Source organism: Castor canadensis, chromosome 17 (assembly GCF_047511655.1).
Source record: "Castor canadensis chromosome 17, mCasCan1.hap1v2, whole genome shotgun sequence".
Lineage (NCBI taxonomy): Eukaryota > Metazoa > Chordata > Mammalia > Rodentia > Castoridae > Castor > Castor canadensis.
In genome coordinates this window covers 55,568,466-55,574,602 of record NC_133402.1, presented here as the reverse complement: position 1 = coordinate 55,574,602, position 6,137 = coordinate 55,568,466, and the positions used below count along the sequence as shown (strand labels likewise).

The following is a 6,137-nucleotide window of genomic DNA, read 5'->3' as shown; positions in this document are numbered from 1 at the left end:
TGTTAAATGCCATTTCTTGAAGTTCTTAGAAGCCTAAAATTATTTGTGAGGGTATTTTTTGCTGACATTCATGGTGGCTTCTTTTCTCATGTGGTCCATAAATTTGAATTGTGACCTTGTGGTCTCCCTGGCTTTGTCAAAATCTTGTAGGACCTGGGTTGAGTACATACATGCCTCCACATAGGTTGTGCATTTCCCTCGAGGGCAGTAACCAACCCAGAATTTATCACTGCTGGTAGCTTCTCACACTGATTTATCAACTGGCAGCTTCCCTGGACTATGACCAATGGTTGTTAACAGTTCAAACTCCAGCCAGTGCAGCTACCAGCCTATGATCGTTAATTCTGAGGGAAGTATTTTTCTTGACCACTAGGGACAAGGCCAACACAAACATGTATCCTTGCCTCCCTTTGGTGGTCTCCTGGAGACTGTCCAGAAACTCCTTCTGTCAGTAAACATTTCCAGGTCTGGATGCTCCAGAGGCTGATCCAGCAGGAGTAAGTATCCACTAGAATAAGTATCTTCTATTATTTGTATATAGTAGTGAATGGGCTCTTCTGTGGGAAGTCGAGTGGCTGATTTGACACTGTCCAGTGCTTTAAGGTTTACACTGAGTCTGTCTAAAAGGACAGCCTGATATCTTCCTAGTCTCCCAGAAATTCCCCAGTGTCTCTCCTTTTGTCCCAACAAGGGTGGTATGCAGTGTACAGTATGCAGTGTATTGGCCCTGCCTCCTGCAAGTCACAGGTGTCTGCAGCTACTCAGAGGCATATTGACCAACCCCCCATTATTAGGTCTTTGCTTTAATTGAAGTTTTCGTTTGTCAAGTTCAAGTTCCATTCATTGGAGACTTCTGGTTCTACGAAATTCTTGAGGTCATTTTTAGTCAGGTCTTCAGCTTCTATACCTCATCTTGAAAACCAGCCTCAACAATTTTTAGGAACAGGGAAATCAATGTTTTGTGGCTCAGTTTCCTAGTGAGTATAAGCAGATTAGCATCTCTGAAGAAAATTACAAGCTGGGGCTTTTGGTTTCCCTTTCAAGACCTCAGCCCTCAAATTGGCCCTTAACTTTGTTATGCAATTTCATTATTGTTGTGCTTTGAGTATGAAGTGTTCCCCTTCATGTATTTTGGAAGGTTCTGGAAACTTTAGGAGGTGAGGCCTAGCTGGAAGAAGTAGGTCACTGGGGGCGTGTCCTTGCAGGCTGCTACATCTTGTCCTTGGTGTGTCCCTTTCTCCCTCCTCCCCCCCAACCCCCCTCCTCCCTCCCTCCTTCTCCCCCTCCTCCCTTTCTCTCTCTGTCCCTCTCACTTTCTCTCACTCTCTGTGATGATATTTATGCTTACCTTAGGTCCACAGCAATGGAACCAGCTAAACATGGACTAAAACCTCTGAAACTGTGAGTTACAATAAATGTTTCCTTATTTTCAGTCATTTCATGAGGTATTTTGTCACAGCAATGAAAATCTAACATAATTATACTTTATATCTTTTCCTCAAACTTTTGCTTATAACCCTCCTCCCCTTCCTCACTTTCACTGGGCTGTATAGAAGACATTAGAAGGCAACTTCTTTGACCACCAGATGTTTAGATCCATCTGCACCCATTTTCATCATTTCTGTCTTTTCTCCGCTAGAGTGGGCAGGAATGGTAAGGCATCCCTGGCCTGAAAAGGGTCAGTCCCTCCATGTGTTCTCTAGTCCTCTCTCCCTCTTGCCTTCTCAAGGACTGTGATTTTCCCTTTGGTAGATCGACTTGAGTGAGCATCAGAGCCGCATGGAAGGCTTGTTGAGTCACACTGTAGGTGCCACCCCATTTCTGACTGACTAGGTCTGGGGTAGAGCCTGACAACCAGCCAGCATCTCTCATAGATTCCCACAGATGCTGATACTGTTGATCTGGAGGTCGCATCTTTACAACAATGACTATAGACAAAATCAACACAACTCTAGCTGGTTCTTAGAAAAGATCAATATGATCGAAGCAAGAAGAGTTAATAGAAGGGCACAATTGGTTTGACATTAGAACATTTGTTTATTTTTTTGGCAGTACTGGGGTTTGAACTCAGGGTCTCAGACTTGCTAGGCAGGTGTTCTACCACTTAAGCCACTCTGATAGCCCTTTTTTTGTGATGAGTATTTTTGAGATAGGATCTCACGAATTGTTTGCTCAGGCTGGCTTCGAACTGCGATCCTCCTGATCTCTGCCTCCCAAGGAGCTAGGATTACAGGCGTGAGCCACCAGTGCCTGGCCTTAGAACATTTATTAATAAAATACAACATTATCATATTAATTGAGAGAATCATATTACTTCAATAAATGCTAAGGACGTATTGAGTGGCACCTATGCAAGATGAGTACTTAAGAAACTAGAAATAGAAGAATACTTAATTTTTTATAGAATTTTTTTTGGCAGCACTGAGGTTTGAACTCAGGGCCTTGCCATTGCTAGGTAGGCATGCTACCACTTGAGCCATTCCTCCAGCCCCAAAACACTTAGCTTTCTAAAGAGCATCTATCAGAAACACTACAAACATCATATTTAGAAGAAAATACTTAAAACGCCCCCATTATAGCCAGGATGTGGCCTGAATGCTAGACTCTTCTTCTACTGTCCAACATTCCATTTTTGCTCATCCTACCTGTGCAGTAAGACATGAACAAGGACATGAATAGGGAAAAAAACGAAAGAGACATGAGGAAGAAGTAATATGGGGGAGGGACTAAAACTTAGGAGTATTTACAGATGATTTTATAACATACTCAAAGGGCAGGAGACTTATCTAACAACCTATTAGAGCTAATTAATACCTAAGAGACCTGGCAAAGATTTTACCAATAGTCCTGGCTTTCTAATAAGCTTTCCAGTGAGCCAATAAATAAGCTATCAGAGTACCTAGTTTTTAGAATAATCATATAAAAAGAGGTTTAAAAGCAACCATAATCCCCATAAGGGATAAAGAAGTCAACAAATGTGCAATACTTAACTGAAAACTTGTCAAACTTTATTGAACTTACTGAAAGCAGCTCTGAATAAATGGAGATGTTGACTCTATGTTCTTGAGGCAGGCAAAAATTGGAGAAAGTTCGGGACTCATAAAATATATGACTTAATATTACATTTGCCATGCCTTGGCCCAGGGACTGCCCTCACCTAGCCCAGGAACCACCCATGCCCCTCCCCACTCATTGATTATTGGATGGGAATCACCTCGTTCTGCCCTTTCCATAGGTCAGCATAGGTTTTAAAAGCACCTGAAGAAGAGAGGCTCATTCTCTCTGCCTCCAGATTCCACCTGTGCCCACCATGCTCTCTTTTGTATTTTCCTTCCCTAACTTTTAATAAACCCCATTTACATCTACGTGTCCTGCCATGGATTCTTCTCCGTGGGACACAAGGACTTTGGGAGTCTTCTGATCACAGACTACACCGTGCCGCCAACATTCTGATGCAAAGATCCAAAATTACAAGCGTTTTGGTTCTGGTGGAGTGTCTGCCTAGTAAGTGCAAGGCTCTGAGTGCAAACCCAGCACTGCCAAAAAACAAACAATTGAAAAAAAAATTTTAATTTATCTGGAAGAGAGGCCTGTGAGGTAAGCAGTGTGACCGGTAATTCTTCTGTTGTAGATTAGGGAACTAAGGCTCAGAGAATCCATTCCACAAACACTTCCAGAACACGGCTCTGGCAGGCAGGAGAAGTTGACAGTGGAGACCTGAACTTCCTATATGCTCTTCAGGCTGCAGCCCTGAGCTGGGAGCATGTGGGGCAGCGAGGATGGAGGAAGGGGAAGGAGTTTTAATCTTTTGGTTTGGAGTTTTGATCACAGCACCGGCTGCAAATCTTCATTACAACATTCTTGAGAAGTGATTAAAAGGAGTGAACAATAATCACTTTTTTTTTTGCAGTACTGGGGCTTGAACTCAGGGCCTTCACCTTGAGCCACTCCACCTATTATTCAAGAATGATTAGAAAACCATGGGACCTTCTGGAGATTTCATCCAAGGATGGAGATGAAGATATTTTCTGCTTATATACCATAGTCCCATTCATTCCAAGTAAGGGGCAAATTGATTACAAGTGATAAATACCACTGGAAAGTACACGGTCCTCTGAGGTGGAAATGGACCGTGTCAGTATCAGAACATCTGAGCGGAGGAAACTGGGGCGTGTGAAGCTGGTTCACATAACAGCACTCTGCTCTTTCAACCCCAGGTCCACAAGGATTGCCAAGTTTTCTAAAAGTGTTTGACTTACATATTTTCCAACACTGAGAAACATTCATTGTCACTTGTGGTGGCTTTTATTTGGGGCGGATTGTGGGGCTTATGGAGATGGGGAGCTTGCTGCCTTCTAATTGCCCTTTGGCACTGCTGTGGCCCAAGTGGTGAGTGGAAGTCACAACTCTGAAGCTGGCTGTAGGACTCAACCAGGGTGGTGATGTAAGACTTGTGCTGGAGGCCAGACTAAGACCTGGGAGGAGGCTGGCAGAGAAGCCATCTGAGCCAGTCTTGCTGGCTCTGGGATCTTGAACAGATGCCACAACCACTCAGGTACCCTCATGGTGGAGAGAATGGTGATGCTCACAGTTGGGATTATTGATAGAATTCAGTGTATGGTATCAGTCACTCACACTTTTCTATGAAAATAGCCCAAGGAACTAGAGATATGAACCCAGGGGACATGAAGAATTCACAAGGGCTCCTGCTTTTGTAAATTCAAGAAAGTTGGGTTCTGTTAAGAAAAAATAAATTCATGAAAGTTTGCTTTTGCTATATATTACATCTGTGCTGAACATAAAACAGATTTCTCAATGTAGCCTCCTTGCCAAATCTTTGAGCAAAAGTCAATGCTGAAACAAAAAGTGCCCTAGGCATAGTTGGGCAGAGCCCAGGCATGTAAACAGCCCACTCCAGGAAACTGAGGGATGGGAGAGCCTTGGTAAGCCATAAAACATCATACACACGTTGCTGACTGTTTTATTGCTACAACCCAGAAGAGAGAGGGTGTGAGAGTGAGGAACTGGCCAGATCTTGCCTAAGAGGGAAACAGGTGCCCAGATGGGCAGATCAATGAGGTATCCAAGGAGAGGGTTGGCCAGGCCTTGAAGGGTGGTGTGATGCTCCTCAGGACCCCTGATGCTCCCCAGAGCAGCCTTGTGAGGCCAGACCTGCAGGGCAGCCTGGAAGCCCAGTTCTTGGGGAGGAGAATGCTGATGGATCTGTCAGCTCTGAGCCCTGGGACCAAAGCCCTACTGTTCCTTTCAGCTCCAGCTATGGGAAAAACAGCCTGGTTTCATGTAGTCCAGGAGGGCTGAGATACACTCAGAAAGCCATGCAGTTCAACATGAAGGTCCCCAGATGGGTACTGGTATTGTGGGGTAGGCCTAGAATCTTTAAAGGCTTCCTCCTAGGCCCTGGGGACTATGAAGTCTGTACCTTATGGTGGGTATAGACACCTGCTATTCTTGTTTCTTCCCTGGCAAGTGCCTGAGGACCCAGTATGTAGGCTTCCAGATCTTTCTGCAAGCCTCCTTGGCTGAGATAGTTGACTTCCTGGTATGGGGAACTGCAGACTGGAGAGCCGTGTAGCATGCAGGTAGAGGATCTTAGGGAGACAGGTGCCAGTGTGAGCAATGATGGAAGCCAAGACAGCCAGAGGTAGGGGATGGATGGTCTGAGGAGAGTGTCTGCAGGACACCGGTTCTCTCCACTCATTCACTGTTGCCCAGAGAGTTTTCATAGTGATCCTGTAGATACTGCCCAGCAAATCCCATGTTCTTCCAAGACCTTACCAGAAGCATTAATTTTGCAATATACAACTTCCTCCTCCTGCTTGGAATTAAGTTTCTCATCCTGTGCTCAGGCCCCTTGGCCACAGCAAGTGCTGTTGGTCTCTTGGTCTCTCCTGGGTTTCTTTGCCCCAGTTTTTGTGGCCTTGATGAACTAAGTTGCATTCTTTCCACCAGGGATAAAGACCCTCTCTCATCACCATCATATCACAGCCATCACTACGAACCACCTGCTCTTGAAACTGCAGTTTTAGGCCTAGACCCAACTCCAGGGGTTCTACATGTCAGGTCTGGCCACTTGCTCCAGCATGCCAAATAAAGAGACAAGAAATGGTGAAGGGCAG

General features: G+C 44.8%; 1 long non-coding RNA gene across 1 annotated transcript; it reads left to right on the top strand.

Annotated features, from left to right (window-relative positions):
• The first annotated feature begins 369 nt into the window (after positions 1-369).
• Positions 370-4,865, top strand: LOC141418489 (uncharacterized). The gene is made up of 3 exons (XR_012443127.1): positions 370-497; positions 1,354-1,401; positions 3,911-4,865. It is a non-coding gene; the product is annotated as an uncharacterized lncRNA (long non-coding RNA).
• Positions 4,866-6,137: the final 1,272 nt, after the last annotated feature.